The sequence below is a fragment of the Elephas maximus genome, chromosome 6, assembly GCF_024166365.1.
Source record: "Elephas maximus indicus isolate mEleMax1 chromosome 6, mEleMax1 primary haplotype, whole genome shotgun sequence".
Lineage (NCBI taxonomy): Eukaryota > Metazoa > Chordata > Mammalia > Proboscidea > Elephantidae > Elephas > Elephas maximus.
This window is the reverse complement of record NC_064824.1, coordinates 28,605,100-28,622,775: the sequence shown is the minus strand read 5'-3', so window position 1 is coordinate 28,622,775 and position 17,676 is coordinate 28,605,100. Positions and strand designations below refer to the sequence as shown.

General features: G+C 40.8%; 1 protein-coding gene across 2 annotated transcripts in view; it reads left to right on the top strand.

The window, feature by feature from the left end:
• Positions 1 to 9,462: 9,462 nt before the first annotated feature.
• The window catches only part of NCKAP5 (NCK associated protein 5), a 1,220,442-nt gene continuing 1,212,228 nt past the window's right edge, over positions 9,463 to 17,676 (top strand). For both annotated transcript variants that reach the window (XM_049889199.1, XM_049889195.1), the window contains exon 1: positions 9,463 to 9,858. The gene's annotated coding sequence lies outside the window, so the exon portion shown is untranslated. The remainder of the gene's footprint in view (positions 9,859 to 17,676) is intronic.

The following is a 17,676-nucleotide window of genomic DNA, read 5'->3' as shown; positions in this document are numbered from 1 at the left end:
AGTCGGAATCAACTCGATGGCAACGGGTTTTTATTAAATTTATACTAAGAGTATATATTACTTACATGCAGAAAAGAGATAGTTCAGCATAGTGGTTAAGACCTGGACTCTGCAGTTCGACTGCCTAGATTGAAATTCTGACTCTGGCACTTTCTGTCTCTGTGACTGCAGGCAAGAAACTTACTCACCCTGTGCCTTAGTTTTCTAATCTGTAAAATGCAGATAATAATAGTAGTACCTACTTCATAGGGTTCTTATGAGAATTAAATGAATTGTTACTTGTAAAATGCTTAGGGAGCACTCTGTAATTGTTGGCTATTATTACTGTTACAATCCCTATTTTACAGATGGGGAAATAAAGGCACAGACAGGTTAAGGAACTTTCCTAACGTTATAGTTAGCAAGCAGTGGGATGCAGGCAGTCCAGCTTTAAGCCACCAGCTGTATCCCATGAAGGAACCAACTCCCTGCCATGAGCCTTCTTGGCTCATCCTGGCTACATTCGTCCTGATTGCATACTTCGCATTGTGTCATTGGAGGCTGATCCAGGCACGTCATCTTAGGCGAAACTTTTTTTTTTTTCTTTTTGTTGGAGAGTTTTAAACCTCACTGCTGACGCCAGAGAGGACATCAATCCACTGGTCAGCAGAATGCTGTTGACCACCTTCTCTGTGGAAGGCCTGGAGGTCAAGAGATCTGAGAGCTACATGGCAGCACTCCCTACTTCAAAGAGCTCACAATTGCAATTGGGCAGATGAAATGCATTTATGAGAAAATCCTAGCATATGTATTTCATTATTAGTTGCCACTTACCAGAGACAAAGATGAAGAAATCCCTACTTTACTGTGCACTGGGGTCATCAGGGGCGGGGATTTCTGTAAGGAGATGGGACTTGCCTCAGGCCTTGGACGATTCTGCTGAGAGGGGAGAATTATATCCTTGGGTAGGTAGGTATGGAGGGTGTGTGTGTGTGTGTGTGTAGAAGAACATGCCCCAAAGTAAGAATATGTAGAGCAGGACTGGAGGAGAAATGAGTAGATGGGTGTTCTTAGGACAGAGGACAGAAAATAGAGGGAAAGAGAACCAATTATATACAGGCTTGAGTATGATGCATGGAGTTGGGACTAAGTTTGGAAAGTTTATAATGAACCCCACTTCAGAGAAGATGTCCTTTAATATTTAATCTTCCTGTTTTTCCTGAGCAGGTATACTTTCTACATAGGTTGACTGAACCAGTCTACAATATTTTGGAGAAAAGTCTTTATCTTTCCATTGTCCGTTACCAAGACGTTCTATCAATATAAAATAAAGAGCTTCTTACCTACATGCATTTGGGTCAGTATTCTTCCAAAAGTGAAGAATAAAAGAACTCCACCCTAGAAGAATGTCTTTTAATTACTATATCACTATTTTGATCTTGGGCTTCAAAGTAAATGGCTTCCCTTTTGGTCATTTATTGATTTCCTCTTTGGACACTTTTTGTTTTCATATATCATCATTTTGTGCACAGCTTGCCAGCTCTCTGCACTTGATGGCTATTATAAATTTTACTTTCTTTCCATACATGGTCCAAGCCATTTTTTTTTTTTTTTTTTAGTTAAAACAGATACATATGTAATAAAGAATTACATTATTTATCTCTTCCAGACTTCTTTGCTGGGCCTGACACTGCCATTTCCTAAACTCATCATGTTGGTATAGTCAAATATTAGCTCTAGCTTTACTGCACTTGCATCATTTTTTTTCTTTTTTTGCCATGAAGTTCCTCTGTCTCCTTTTCCTAAATGCCTTTCCTATGATTTTGTGAGAAGAGATAAAAGTAGAATGGAGGGAAGACATTGAAAAATGGCCAATGGGGAGGATAAGAAAAATGCCCTGTACATATAGTGACTTTGAAATATTAACTTTTCCAAGTACAATGATACTTAGGAAAGTATTATTATTTTTGCTGCTTTCAAAAAAATACATATATTTTTTCAAAAATATATATATATGATAAAATTTCTCTTTGAAGTGATTCCTGAAGTTGTGAAATGATTATATGTGCCCTTATCATTTTGTCAGTTTAAAGGTTTATCAGGCTGAGTAAGTCCAGTGAGCAAATTGGCTTGTGAGCAGATGTGTTTCCTGGTTTCTCCAGGCGTAATTGGAATTCAGTTACTGTGCAGAAGTCCTACAGAATAACTCCTTGACGCTATTTACCGTTTCATAGGTCATTTATTAGCAACTCATTTTGCTTATTCAGCTAAATATAATGTCAGTGAGCGCCTCAATGTGTAGTTATAATGTCTTCAAGTCCAGAATAGTATTTGAGAAGTATATGAGTACAAATGCCCCAGTTGTCTTTACGCTGGTAACCTTAATCCAGGGATGACAACTATGGAAAGGAGCCATTAACGTGGATTAGGGATTGATGATAAACCACACATTTTCATGGTCTGTGACCTATATACTTACTATTCCTCCTTCGAAATGAAGCCTCTGAGACTGAGACTGAGAGAGGTCAAGTCACCTGCCCAGGGTCACTCAGATAGTAAATGGCAGAGCAGGGGCTGACCTCAGGTGCACCTGACAGTGGAGACTGCCATATTTCCACTGGAACCTGTTGCCTCTGCCTGAACAGAAGGGGTTTCTTTTTTGGAAGAAGCAGGTATATAATGGCAAGATGAGTTGGGCAGCTGGTTCGTTCTGAGACCAAGCCATAAGGGAAGCCCAGGCCCAGAGTCCTTCGTTTCCCTCCTCCTCCTTCCTTCTCTGCTATGGCTGCTTCTTGCTTCTATTCTTTTCCCTTTCCTGAGCCCTGGTCTCTGGGGAGTATTAATGCTACCAGTGAGAATAGCCAAGGCAATTTCTGTTGGCAAGAAGTGTCATGAGAAAATCTATGACTCCAATACAGCAAACACCAAATTGTTTGTGAAGGTACTCAGCCTTGACAGAAAAGTTTGGTTTGTATAACACACTATAGCAAAACATCTTGCTGGACAAAAAAAAATCTTTCAAGTAGCTCCAGAAAACTGGGCTTCCGTATAGCTCTGTGTGGGGGATAAAGAGGAGACCTCCTGAATTTTGGAGAAAGTAGAAGAACAGGCAGGGCAATAAAGTGAGGCCAGGTGGAGCTAGAGCTTTGAGCATGATTGCTCAACTCCTAAAGCCCAGGACAGTGTCTTGCCCTGAGAGGCAGGGCAGGTAATGGTTAAGACTCAGAATGTCTGGGCTTCAATCAAGACTACCACTTATATCATTGCTAGTGAAGTTAATTTCCTCTGCCTCAGCTCTTCCTTCTCTAATATGAGAATTCTAATGACATCTTTTTTTTTGGGGGGGGGTCTACCTACCTCCATAGAGCTGTCCTAAGACACTCAGACTATGGCCTGATACATAGCAAGCAGTGTGCAAGTGTTGGTTCTTAAATACGCTATTGTACTGCCTTCTCGGGTAGTCAGTAAATGAATCCTTGGAGGATACAATCTCTTATTATGACCATACATGTGACAAAAACTGGAAGAATTGCTTATTAAAAAATGTGTTTTAAAATCCCACAGCAAATGTTTTAGCATTCACCATTTTGATGAATTCTTCAATGGTCAAGGTGAATGGAAATTATAAGTATATAATTGCTTTTAGCATCCACCATCATATATGGTCCATCATCTGTGGCTCATCAAAATATTGGTCAATTGTTGATTCACCCTTACCAATATTTACTCTTTAAATATTGGTGCTTTAAAGTTCAGTCATTGAATACAAATACAATTCCGGGTGTTGCCTTCTCTCTCCCTTTCTCTGTCTCTCACTCTCTCATTCCCCCAGCTGCCATAAATTGTTATCTATTCACTGGATAAACAACATGTGAATTCCCCAGTGTTCAGCAGCCCACTGGTTTCACTAAAAGGCTGTCTCTTCCTGCTCTGAATATGGAGTCTGGTTTCTGAATGGCCAGCAAGATTTATTTTCCCTGGTGGTTGGAGCTGATATATTTTACCAAGGCAAATTCCCATCTAACAAAGGAATAAATAAATGGGGAGGAATCGTTTGCATAAAGTAAGTGAAACCCATCAATAAAATCCATTTATTTTGTTATCAGAGGACTGGCCCTGTCCCCTCATCCATCAAAGGACAGCCTCTTTGGCCTTTCTCACTTAGGTTCACACTGGATTGTGCTCCTTGCCAGTAGCCAATCTACTCTTTGAAATCAATGTCCTGGTTTCACACCCAGGGACTTTGACCCCCACAGCCTCCAGGCTTGTGGGACGACGAGGTTGCCTTAGAGATATTGCCTGATCCAGCTCAGTCCCATTGGCCATTAGTCTGAGCTTCCCTCCTGCTTCTTGCAGTTTAGAGTTGGGTGGCAGGGTGGTTTAAGGAGAACACAGATAAAGCTGAGTTTAAATCTTGTCTCTGCTGGTTTCTAGCTATAAGGATGCAAGTTAAAGATTGAACATGTCTGAGCCTCAGTTTATGAACCTGTGAAATGAGAATAAATAGTATTTACCACATTGCTTTTTTTGAGAGTTAAAAGAGTCAATGTAAGTACTGCCTAGCACATCTTTGAGGCATTGGTAGAATCTTGCCTTCCATGCAAGGGACCCGAGTTTGATTCCTGTCCAATGCACCTTATGCATAGCCACCACCTGTCTCTCAGCGGAGGGTCGTGTGTTGCTGTAATGCTGAATAGGATTACAGTGGAGCTTCCAGACTAAGACAGACCAGGAAGAAAGGCTAGGCGATTTTCTTCCAAACACCAGCCAGTGAAAACCCTATGGATCACAGTGATCCAATCCCCCGCTGATCATGAAGATGGCACAGGACTGGGCAGCATTTTGTTCCATTGTGTATGGGTTCACCATGAGTCAGGGGCCGACTCAAGGGCAGGTAACAACAGCCACATAGCAGGTGCTAGTTAAATGTTTCCTACTTTGCTTTCTCTTTCCCACTTCTCCTTTATTTCCTCTCTCCTTTTTTTATTTCTTCTTTCCTTGTCTTCCTTTTTCACATATGAGCCTCAGTTTGCCTGAGGCTTCTTGTGTGATTTTCAGTTCTAACTTCTGGGGCCTAGCTACTTTCAGGCCCTGAGATATGATTTTCTGGTTCCTGAAAACTGAACATTGACCTAAAATTTTCCCATCATCCTTCAGTCTCTCTTCCTAGGCATGAAAACTCCCCAGGAGAGATCAAGTCATAGTCTTAGTTCCCTGAGGTCTCATCTTTTCCCAAAATTTTGGGTAAAACTACCAGCAAGTTTGGCCTATTCAGTAAGTGCTCAATAAAAGCTTAATAAATTGGATCTATGATGGCTAAGCTCCAGGAGCTCATGGAGTATGAGACAACAATTCTGGGTACTAGGTGTGTGGTGTTTTGAGATTAATATTAATTGAATATATCAATAAACTTAACTTCCAGAAAGACAGCTAGGCATCGGATTAAGAATTTAGGCTCTAGAATCTAATTGACTCTGCTCTGAGAGCTCTAGCACATTTCTCAACCCTTTTAAGTCCAAATTCCCCTATCTGTAAATGGGTGATAGTACGATGGTTTTGAGGAGTCCTTGGGTAGTGAAAATAGTTAATGTGCTTGGCTGTTAACTGAAATGTTGTTGGTTTGAGTCCACCCAGAGGATCCTCAGGAGAGAGTCCTGGTGATCTACTTTCAAAAGACCACAGCTATTGACAACCTTATGGAGCACTGTGCTACTCTTACACATGTAGGGTCACCATGAGTTGGCATTGACTTGATAGCAACTGCTTTACTGAAAGGTGATTTTGGAGTAAGTGAGAGAAGACCACATAGTAGGAGGAACAAGTATTGGCTCCTCCTATGAGGATTTGAAAATGGCCCCATGCCAGGACCATTTCTCACTCAGCCCTGTGATTCTGAGGGCTTAGCACAGGCTCCATCAATGATCTTCTACTTGAATTTAACAAATCAAGTGCTCTGTTTTGGCCTTTCTACCTGGTTTCTTACTGCCCAGTGAACAACATCCCCAAGCCCCTGCTGGCCATGCTTGAGAGAAGGTTCCTGTTTTACCATGCTGAAACCCCTTATCAGCATCTTTTAAACACCAGTGTCTTAATCCACTCTCAGCTTGCCTTGATTTGCCTCTTTGTTCCCTGAAGAACTGAGAGATCTGGGCTTTTGATGTTCTCAATGATTTGGCCATTCAGCTTGTATGAGTCTTCTGGTTTGCCAGAAATTGGAACGTTGTTGTTTCATCTATCTCCCTGGACTCTGACCTATTGCTTGGCTGAACTTGATTGGTCACATGGGCCCTGCCTGCTTTCCAAGCTACCATTGATTCAGTGTCTTCTATGGTTGAGGAGTGTGATGAGCATGTACATTCTAATATTAATCTTGCATGGTGGGTATAATTAGTATAGCTGTGTCCATGCTACTCATAAGGAAGTTGAAGCTCAGTCATGGTCAGTGCCCAAAAAGTGGCAGGCCAGGCATTTTAATCGTTTCTCTGCAGCACCTAGACTTCCTGATTTCCATACAGAGACTTTCATTTTGCCCTTCTGGTGTGGTCCTTGACTTCTCTATGACCTCCAGGGCCTGCCAGGTCATTCTAGTGAATTGTTCTACATTCATGGAACTTTATTCCTTGCTTTGTGTCCACGACCCAACATAAGCCCCTACATGGCCCCATATTGGTGAGCCATGTCTGAACTCTGAGGACTCTGTGACTTAGTGAAGACTATACCTTGGAGTGTGGGTACAGAAGGGCAGGATAAGCTAACAAGTTCCCACGGGGAGTTAAAATGGGATCACTTAGCCATTCCTTGGATACTGTGAGCCACTCAAACTTGCCTCTACTCTGTATAAGATCACCAGGATACATATGAAAGTTCTGCAAGTGGCAGAGAAGAATTTATGTCACAGAATTTAAGAATTCCTAGGTGGCCTTGTTCTAGATGACAAAGCCATGGGTCTTGAGTGATGCAGGATTTTCTTATTGACGTAGCATACTCAATGCTGTGCAAGGAAGTGACTCATAGGGACTGAAAGGAGTTAGAACTTGAGCACTTGAAACAAATCTGAAGGTATAAAAGCAGGCAGGAGCCAGGAGAATATCAATGAGTCAGTAGGCTAGTCAGAATGGATGTCCAGGTGAGTGATTCCAAAGTAGGAACAGGTATAGCAAAAGGAAGTATGAAACTGGGACACATTATCTGATTGACTTTCTGAGGAGTCGTTAATCATTCTTTGCCTCAGTTACTTCTTTTTAAAAAACAATGGTTTGGACCACTCGTTATAAATTCTCTTCTATTTATAGAATTCTATCCTGCTTTATTTGTCACGTACCAGCGTCAGAGCATGCTCTCAGTCCAGTTGATAGATACAAGACATCAGAAACCTGACGTACATGACATCTGAGACCAACTTCTCTTCCAGGAGGAAAATTTTTGGTATGGTTTCTGCTAAGGTTACAGCAGGCCAAAATCCAGGTGAAAGGGCAGCTCTTGGAGAACACCTTTGGGACCTGAAGGTGGCCCATGTGTATTCATTTCATAGTATTAATAACTTGTGAGCTATCAGACCTTACAGTAGTGGGTCAATGGTGCTTTTGAGATTTTGGCACTGAATTTAACTTCATCAAACCATGAATCATGGTTCTAGGACCATTTAAAAATAGATGATGGTTACACATGGAGTTTTCAGCCCACCGAACTACAAAGTGGAAGACTATATGAAAAACAAGAAATATCTCTGAAACAGTAGGATGCAATGTGGTCATATAACAGACAATGAATTGTCTTATCAGACAGACCAGTCACAACCCACCAAATCACCCCCTCAACCCCCTTCCCTCTCCCTGCCATGTTTGCTGGAGAGATTCTCATTCTCAAATCACCCTCCTCAATCCTCTCAGTAGCTCCAAAATCTAAGGCAGAATTGGGCAAGACAAAGGTAGGGACAGAATTCATTACTCACACGCTCAGTATAGCCTTACTAGCCCTTTTCTATTTCAGCCATATGTTGAATCAGGTTTATATTCTCTCTCTCAGGACTGGCTACATAATTTGCCAGGCACAATGCAAAATGAAAAAGTGGCCTTCTTGTTCAACGAATTTCAAGATGGCGACTGTAAAACATTAAGTGCAGCACCTTTCTGAGCACAGGGCCCTGTGCGCCTGCACAGATCCATGGCCAGGAAGTCAGCCCCATCCTTCTTCCCAGTTTTGTGCTTCCCTGCTTTCCTGCTAAATGAGCCTGTTTACATAGGGTGCTGATTTTAGCCTCTGAGCTCTTTAACAAATCTACCCAAGCAACGTGCCTACTCCGTCCTTTCCCTTGTGTCATCTTATGAACCACAGACAATTTTACTGAAGCGAGGAAAAGACAATAGAACAAATTTGATGATGTTCTTCAGCTCACATTTTCCATAGAGATCCATCTGCAGGGTGCTAAGATCCTTCTAGACGGCCTGAGTCTAAACCAGAAGTTCTTAACAGGGCCTGACACCAGGATTTCCTGGGACGCTTCTCCAGAACATCCTGCCCAGGGATTCCAGATCTAGAAACCCAACTGACAGATGCAATTGAAACGGCTTCTCAGCAAATCACTGGTAAGGAACCACTTGAAAACATTTCCATTTATTTGTTATTTTACATTTCTTATGTCTTGTCTTATCGTTAATTTATTTTTGAGATACATATGCACATATAATGTGTGCATAGATACTCCTTTCCCTTCCTAGTTGGTGTTAGAATCTGTTCAAATTGACTTTGTTTTTCCCAGAGTGCTTTAAACGTCGGTTTGGTTTGCGGGTTCTGTGCAGTGATGATTATCCACTCCGACACAGGGTGAATTTATTTGTAGCTTGATCTAGCAGAGGCCACAAACTAATTATTGCGACCAACCAAGAAAAATAAAGGAAGTGAGGAAATGCCGCAAGTATTGACAATATTTATTGCAGCATATGGCTAATGTATATAGAGGTAATAGAACCACGTATCCCAGGGGATCATTCAAAAGGAAAATTACTTAAATTAACTTTTCAGGCAAACCGAATTATGCATTTTGCCCCCTCCTGTAATGTTATACAAAGTCAATGTTTGTGAAGAGTAAAACTGGGAGCTATAAATCAAGCCTTGCAGAAGAACTGTTTTGTCTGCAGGGATATTTTTTCCCCCTCTGCTTTTTTGGCTTTTAGATGAATGAAGAATTTTCTCAGCAAATTATTAATTACTCCTCCTTGCCTATAGAACTGAGTTCACTGTAGTTGGTTATGTAGGAGTCAGTGCTATTCAATCTACAGCTTTTGATGAAGTAATCGGCTGCTTCTGGGGCCTCTTTCAGCTGCCCTGGGCGTGCTTCACATGTAAACGACTGCCAAATGGATTCTTTCGACATTCCAGCCAATTAAAATACATTTAAAGTGCAGCTGGTGGAGAAGCAAGCCATGCGATTGTGCGGAGAACTTCAGGGCAGTGAGACAAAAAACAAACTTTGCGGAACCCAGCCCGGGTAGCCCAGCAAGGCATTTGGGAGACCTGGAGGAAGCCATAAAAACAGGCTATAGTTAGCTCCTGTCAGAATCAAAGATGACACTCTCAGCACCACCTTAAAGGACACAAAAGAGGGAAGCATGTTTGTTAGGGTGTCAGTTTTCTCCCCTTACCTCTTGGAACTCTGTGTGTTGGCCGGTTGCCCAATGTGGCGCTGCATACCAATATTGACAGAACACAGCGGTATTTGTTAAACCCGGGCTGGGGAAGCCAGTGATTAAAACTCTTGAAGGAAGATCTGAAAACCCCAGGAACTCTCCTCAATAGCCTTAGAACATTGACCGAATGAAAGAGAAAACACTGAGTGGCTAAAGGGAAACCCTCAGCGTCCCTGTCTGCTATGCCTTCTCGGTAAGGACAGAATTTTCTTTTCTTTTTTTTTCCTTTAATGTTTATGTCTGGGTGAAGAAAAGAGCTTCTGATGTGCTACGCGCTCTGATCTAGAGCTCTGATTTGTGGGGCACAGGTTTGCCTGTGATTTTTCTGGAAGACGTGATGGGATTGCACTGTGTAAATAGACGAAAGGCATTGCCCAGCACGTGGAGTCCGCGGGAGCGTTTCCAGCATCGGGACGGTGCGATTTTTAATGCTTGCCTCTCTGCTGATCTGTTGCAATGCTTGTTGCATGTGTCCAGGTGTCTGGTGGTTTACAGTGAATAGATTCCTCATTTGCACGAATAATGCATACTTTCAATTTTTTTAATTTCCATTTTAAATGGTGTCTGGTCCATTTTTCTGTCAGTCCCACACCTATGAATGTGAAGAGTGTTCTTCCCCCCCCCCCCCCGGGTTAATATTCAATCAAAGTCAAGCATTCTAGCTTACTTAAGCAAATCTAAAACATTTGGAAATGCCTAGCCTTACCCTGACTCTCTTTGGAGAAGCTGCTAGCTTGGGAATTTGTTCGGAGTCATACTCAGATGCACCTCTTCCATTCCTGAGAATGCTAAGTGAGAGTGTGGCCGAGCAGGGGGCATTGATTTCTACCCATCAATTTACCCACCAAAGACCTACAAAGTTCCCAATTGTTTCCTATTTTAGCTCCTCACCGGTAGGCCCTTTTGGCTTCAATTTTGTTCATTGCAAACAAAGAATCTTGCACATTTCACGGTGAAGGATCACGTTGCAGTGTCCTGAGCTCGGTTAAATGCGCTTTATTAATTTTTAATGTGCTAGTAGCTCTGAGGCTATGCCAAGCTGAGACTTTCCAAAACTCTCCAAGCTACCTGCTGCCAAGATAAACCGTTGGTAGACCCAGAAGGGATATTTTAAGGAAACTCGCAACAGCAAAGTTTTGCCCGTTAAGTTTGTAGTGAGTCAATGAAAGAAATCTTAAATAAAAGAGATTTCAGAAGGAACTCCCTCGGTTCTATACCCTCTGTATGTGAGAGACCTACTGATGGATGTTCATCTCATGCACACAGTGGTCTATGCTTTATGGAGAGGAGAGAATAAGGCATTCTGCTGTATGGTTGATGGGTTACATTTATGAAATGGGTGTTGTGTGAATGGAGACACAGATGAATGCCTCATGCTTTCTTGCCTATGACAGTATCAGAGCTCAGAGAAAAACAAGGCTACACATGTGGTGGGATGTTTTTCCAATACAAGCATTTCAGACATACCAAAAGAGCCAGAGATGGACTGTGGCCACAGAAGTCCACTTGGACAAAAATGTAACTTTGTGTAGAAGAAAAATGAAGAGGTACACCCCAGAGAGCTGGGCACTTGGGAAGACGTAATGATATGAAGGACTATGACTTGACCCACCAGATCTTGGAGAATGTAAGGCTGGGACCTCTTGGGGCTGTGGGTTGGTCAGCAGGCTAACACAGGGTGAGTGGTGTCACCGTCATTACTTAGGGGATGCAGGTATGAGACAAAATGGCCCTACCTTTAAACACAAGTCCTGTAAGCAGAGACTTCGTCTGTCAGGGTTGCTATGAGGGGAGTACGGAATTGGGGCACTGAAGAGTTCCAAGGGCCTCTCAGATTCACAGTCAGTAATGCAAAGACTTTACAAATAAGTGCAGATGATAATGAGACATGATTGAGGGTAAGGGATGGCTTTCAATTAAGTTGGTGGTTTCATTCATTGTCACTTGAGTCAAGTCCAATCTCATTCCTGTAGCCTAGAACAAGGGTTAGCAAACTGCACTCACAAACCAGGCAGCCCATCTGTTTTTGTAAGTAAAGTTATATTGGAAGGTCACCACACGCATTTGTTTACACATTGTCTATGGGCTTTTGTGCTACTACACAGCAAGTCTGAGTAGTTGTGACAGAGATTCTATGCCCCCAAAGCCTAAAACTTTTACCATTTGGCCCTTAACAGCACAAGTTTGAAAAGTTAGACGTATAGAAAAATACTTCTTGAACCGTCTATGGTGAACGACCAGTTGTATGTATGTCTTTTAATTTCCAATCCATTATGGACCTATACTTTTATAAAATATGATAAAAATGCTGCTTGAACATTGTGACAATGTCACATTTCTAAGCATTTATTCTTAATTTCTGTACTTACCTCATCATGGATTGGCAATAAACAGTTTGCAGTTGGCACCAGTCTGTGTACACTTTCAGTAGCTCTAGTCCTTGCTTGGAGCCCTGGTGGCACAGTGGTTAAGACCTCAGCTGCTAACCAAAAGGTCAGCAGTTTAAATCCACCTGCTGCTCCTTGGAAACCCTATGGGGCATTTCTACTCTGTTTTACGGTGTTGCTATGAGTCAGAATTGACTCGACCAGCAATGTGTTTTTCTGGAAAGAGTCCCTGCTTAGTTTTCCAGCCACGGTCATGCTGCTTCCATTTCTGAGGCTGATACAACAAACTCTTCCCCATCTTTGGGTCTTTGCTACTGATGTTTGTTCTACCTGGAAATCTCTTTCCCTAACGCTTTACTCGATTAGCTCCTTTCCTTCAGGTCTCCGCTTAGATACCTCATCAAGGAGACCTTTTGACCACTCCATATGAAAAATGCTTCCCTCATCCCACATCATTCTTTCTTTACAGCGCTTAATACAATCAATACTTGCTTTTTGTGTGTGTTTTACTTTACCTTCTTAGTATTTGTTTGCCTGTTTTGGCCAAGATTTGGTGACAGATAAAAAAAAATGTTTTTTTTTTTTTTTTTTACAATCCATTTCAGCTGGTTTAAACAGTTAGGGATTTTGTACTTGTTTTAAGGTCCATATGAAATCTTAGGAAGATGTGGAGGAGCAGGCCCTAGACAGAGCTTATAGGAGTTATGCTTAGGGCAACACACCAGAACTGACCACTACGTCTCTGAGATGTAGAAAGCTGCTGCCACCACTGCTGGCTCCAGACCACACTACCTCTGCCCTCATCTCCTGTACCAAAATGAACATCTCTGTTTCTCAGAACATATGAAACGAGGAGCAGGATACTGGGACCTTTGCTACAGAGATTGCAGGGTACCCAAAACCTCTGGCAGGATCACCAGAAGGATAGCATCCACCCCATGATCATTACTCTGACTTTCAAATCTCACAAAGGTGGGTCTCCTGGTGAAACCTGGGTCACTGAAGAACATGAGGTATGAAGGAGTTCTAACATCAGGGCCTGAAAAACCTAAGTAAGATGGCATTTTTCAGGAGCCCTGGTGGCACCATGGGTAAGCACTTGGCTGCTAACCGAAAGGTCAACAGTTTGAACCCACCAGCTGCTTTGTGAGACAAAGTTGTGGCAGTCTGCTTCTGTAAAGATTTACAGCCTTAGAAACCCTATGGGGCAGTTCTACTCTGTCCTATAGAGTCACTATTAATTGGAATCGACTCTACAGCAATGAGTTTGTTTTTTTTTTTTTTGGTGCAATGCTAGAATGGATACCAGAGTGTGCCTCCATCCCTTACTGGAATGTAATCTCCTTGAGGGCAGGGAACTTATCTGCTCATTTATCACTCTACATTCATGCTAAGAGTAGTGCTTGCTTGTGTAATATGCCCAGCGAGTATTGATTATATGAAGGAATGACATGTTCTCTGGAAGAGTGTGATTTATTGGAGGGTAGCAGGCAGCACACAGGAAGGTGATTTATGTCTTTGAGTCTGTAAGGGGCTGATCTCTGTGCTGGGAGATGGAAGACCACTTATAGGTGATATTCTCATCTTTGAAACGTACCTTGTTTTTTTCAAAATTGAAACATACTCATGTAACTGCAATTAGTCTGTGTGCTCAGGGATGGAGTATTCTGGTTACCACTTATGATTCTCATTTCTGGAGGGCTTATTATGAGCCATGCACTACACTAAGTGGTATGTGTGCATTATCTTGTTTAATCTATGCAAAATCCTGATGAAGCAGGCGTAATTATTTCCATTCACAAAGGAGGAAGTAGAGGCTTTGAGTGGTAAAGTGACTTCCCCAAGTCACAGAGCTGGTGAGCAGTGGGGCCAGATTTAAACCCATGACTTTTCTGAAATCTGAGGTTGAGCTCTTAACCTCCTGTAATTATGTCACATATAATTTATCTTTCTGATTTGTCATCCCCTTCTAAATATTTCCTGTTTCATTTCCATCCTAGCATCTGGCTAATCTACTACATTAATCTACTTCGTGCCTTAGCAAAGTGCGATCTAGTCATTGGGACAGAGATATCAGTACAGGGTCCTGGTCTTCATTGCCAAATATTGCTGAATATCAGTGATGAATCTGTGGGTCTATAGACGAGAGTATAGGAGGGGTAGGAGAGAACTAAATCTATAGTGATTGTTGTTAGCTGCCATCATGTCAGTTCTTAACTCAAGGCGATGCCATGAACAACTGAAGGACCACTGTGATCCACAGGGTTTTCATTGGCTAATTCTCAGGAGTAGATCACAAGACTTTCATTTCTAATCTGTTTGTGTCTAGAAGTTCCACTGAAATCTGTTCAGCATCATAGCAACTTGCAAGCCACTGCCGACAGGTGGTGGCTGTGCTTGAGATATATTGGTCAGGAATCGAACTTGGGCCTCTCCCATGGAAGGCAAAATTCTACCACTGAACCATATCAAAAAGTTTCTCTTGGGACAAAAATCCCAGAGGACAGAATATTTCTCTTGTAACTGGACAACCCCCTATCCTCATGTTTGGTAAAGATTTTCAAGTCTTTAGGCTCTGATTAGTTGAAATTCTATTTCACATTATTTCTATTAAACACAGTGATGTTCAATAATAATTGTAACTTGTCATTGATAAAAGAAAATAGATTTAAAATTATTTTTATATTTAACATTTTAAAGGACTCAAACATTCCTCTGGGGAAAGAAGCCCTGGCAAGGGGTGGGATACCCAAGAAATATTACTTGATAACTATGTTCATGATGAGTCGATAAACCACTTAAAGCCCTTTCCTCAATGTCTGTAAAATGCTAAAAGAATGGCAGAGTAAAGACCTTGGAAAATCCTCTTCTCCACAGAAGCAAGGGGAATACTGACAAACTTCTTTAGAACTCCGGAAATGAAAGGCTTGCAATGATTCAAGGAGCATTTATTCAGGGAAAAAACAGCTAAATCTCAGTAAGAACAGCAAACTTTTTGGCATTTTAACTTGTCCTAATCCTGTTCCCTTCTCCCCAACTTTATGGTAGCCTTGAAAACCAACAGTTTTGCAGTCATGGTAGCTGTGAAAACCAATAGCCTAGCAACTACTGGAGGGGAAAAAAAGATAGTTTGGAGCTTCCCCAAAAGCCCCATTTCTGGAGAATTGCCATGATTTGATTTGTCTGGAAGCTCTCTAGGAACCCCGCTTGTCTTTGTTTGACCTGACTCAGAAACTTGCTTAGGCCTCTCTTTGTTTGACCTGACTCAGAACTTGGTCAGTGCAAAGAGCCTTTTCTCTGGAGTACTTGTCAAAAATAATCAGCAGCAATTCTTTAATATCACATTTGCCTGAGGCAAAAATAGCAAATCAGGTAAATAGGAGCTAACCAAAAAAGCTAAAATTGAAAGCTGGGAAATGAGATACCTATGGGGCCTTTTGAAAAGTTCTGACATATTCCTGGGAATCTAGAAGGCATGTACATGGGCAGTGGTGTGCACATGCTCAGGGAGAACGTGAGAAGGCATTAATGTCTCCCCTCTGGCTGACCTTGAGGCTCTGCACAAGCAGGAAATGAAGGCTAACGAAGAGTTGTAAGCTGCTAGAGAACTGAAGGTGTGCCCCAATACATACAGAAATCCTCTCAGCAAAGGCTAGGAGATTTACTGATTGAAGACATTTAAATAAATCTCTGCCCAGTCATTAGCTGATCACTAAGCTAATGACACATGACAAAGAATCTAAGCTTTATAGAATAGGATCAATAAAGTCATCAAAGTAACAGCAATAACAAGCACTACAACAACAGCAGCAAACCCTGGTGGGAAAAAAAAAAAAAAAGAGGAGGATATAATTTCCAGGGTTGCCATATTATGTTACTTAAAATGTGCATTTTTTAACAGAAATTTATGAGACACGAAAAGAAATAGGAAGGACCAGACACGAAGGACCAGACATGAAAAGAAATAGGAAGGACCAGAGGACGACGTCAACAACAACAAAAAATAGAAACTATCCCTGAGGAAGCCAAGACATTGGATTTACTAGACAAAAACTTTAAGTCAGTGACTATAAATATGTTCAAAGAACTAGAGAAACACTTCTAAAGGACTTAAAGAAAAGTATGAAAACAGTATCTCATCAAATACAGAATATTAGTAAAGAGATTAAAAATAATAAAAAGTAGTCAAATAGAAGTGCACGATAATGAAAATGAAAAATTCACTGATGTTTGGAAGACAGTTTTTGGTCAGGACTTGTAAAGAATTTGGAAGTTATCATTCCTATCCTAACATTAAAAAAAAAAAAAAGATGAACATATTGAAAAACAACTCTTTTTAGAAAGGAAGACAGGAATAGAAGAAAAATTTGAAGTAATAATCATGAGAATTTTACACAATTAATGACAGACACCAAACCACAGATCCAGGAAGCTTGGAGAACATCAAGCAGGATAAATATAAACAAACAAAAAACTCATACCTAGGTATATCATATTCAAATTGAAAAAATTAAAGATGAAGAGAAAATTTTTATAGAAGCCAAAGGGGTGTATGTGGGAGGGACTTTACCTATAAAAGGATAAGAATTACATCAGACTTTTTTTTTTAAGAAATCATGCAAGCAAGAAGAGTGGAGTACAATATTTCGTGTTAAAAAAAAAGAATACCAACCTAGAATTTTGTATCTAGCAAAATTATCTTTCAAAATTAAACAAGAAATGTTTTCTTAGACAAAAATTAAAGGACTTTGTCACCATTTGGCCTGCCTTGCAAGAAATGTTAAAAGAAGTTCTTTAGAGAAAAGAAAAAAGATATGAATTTGACACTTGGATCTGCATAAAAAAGGAAGACTGAGAGAGGATAAATGAAGGTAAAGTAAAAATTCAGTAGTAGAAATTGACAGCAGATTTGAGTGGGCAGACAAAAGAATCAGAAAACTTGAGGACTGGTCAGATGAGATTGTCCAATCTGAAGAGCAGAAAGAAAACAAAAGAATGAGGAAAAATTAACTGACCACTATCACGTGTACCAACATACACATAATCGGGGTCCCAGAAGGAGAAGAGATATAGAAAGAGGCAGTAAAATATTTGAAAAACTAATGGCTAAAACATACAAATTTGATCAAATACATGAATCCATGTATTCAAAAGACTTAACCAACTATAAGTAGGTTAAACACAAAGAAATTCACGCTAAGACACATTACAATCAAACTTTCGAAAACCAAGACAGAGAAAATCTTGAAAGCAGCAAGAGAGAAGCAGCTGGTAACATAAAAGAGATCCTCAATAAGATTAATACCAATTTCTCATCAGGAAAAAATGGAGGCCAGAGGGCAGTGGGATGACACAAGTGTTAAAAGGAAAAAATTTCAGAAAAGAAGGTAAAATTGAGACGTTCCCAGATTTTTAAAAAATTGTGGTAGTCCATCACTAGAAGGCCTTCCCTACATGAAATATCAAAAGAATTCCTTCAGGATGAAATGAAAAGACACTAGATGGTAATTTGAATGCACACAAGGAGATAAAGAGCACTGGTAAAGCAACAACATAGGTAAATATAAAACACAGTATACATAAATATTTGTTTGCACTTCTTTTTTCTCTTATCTAATTTAAAA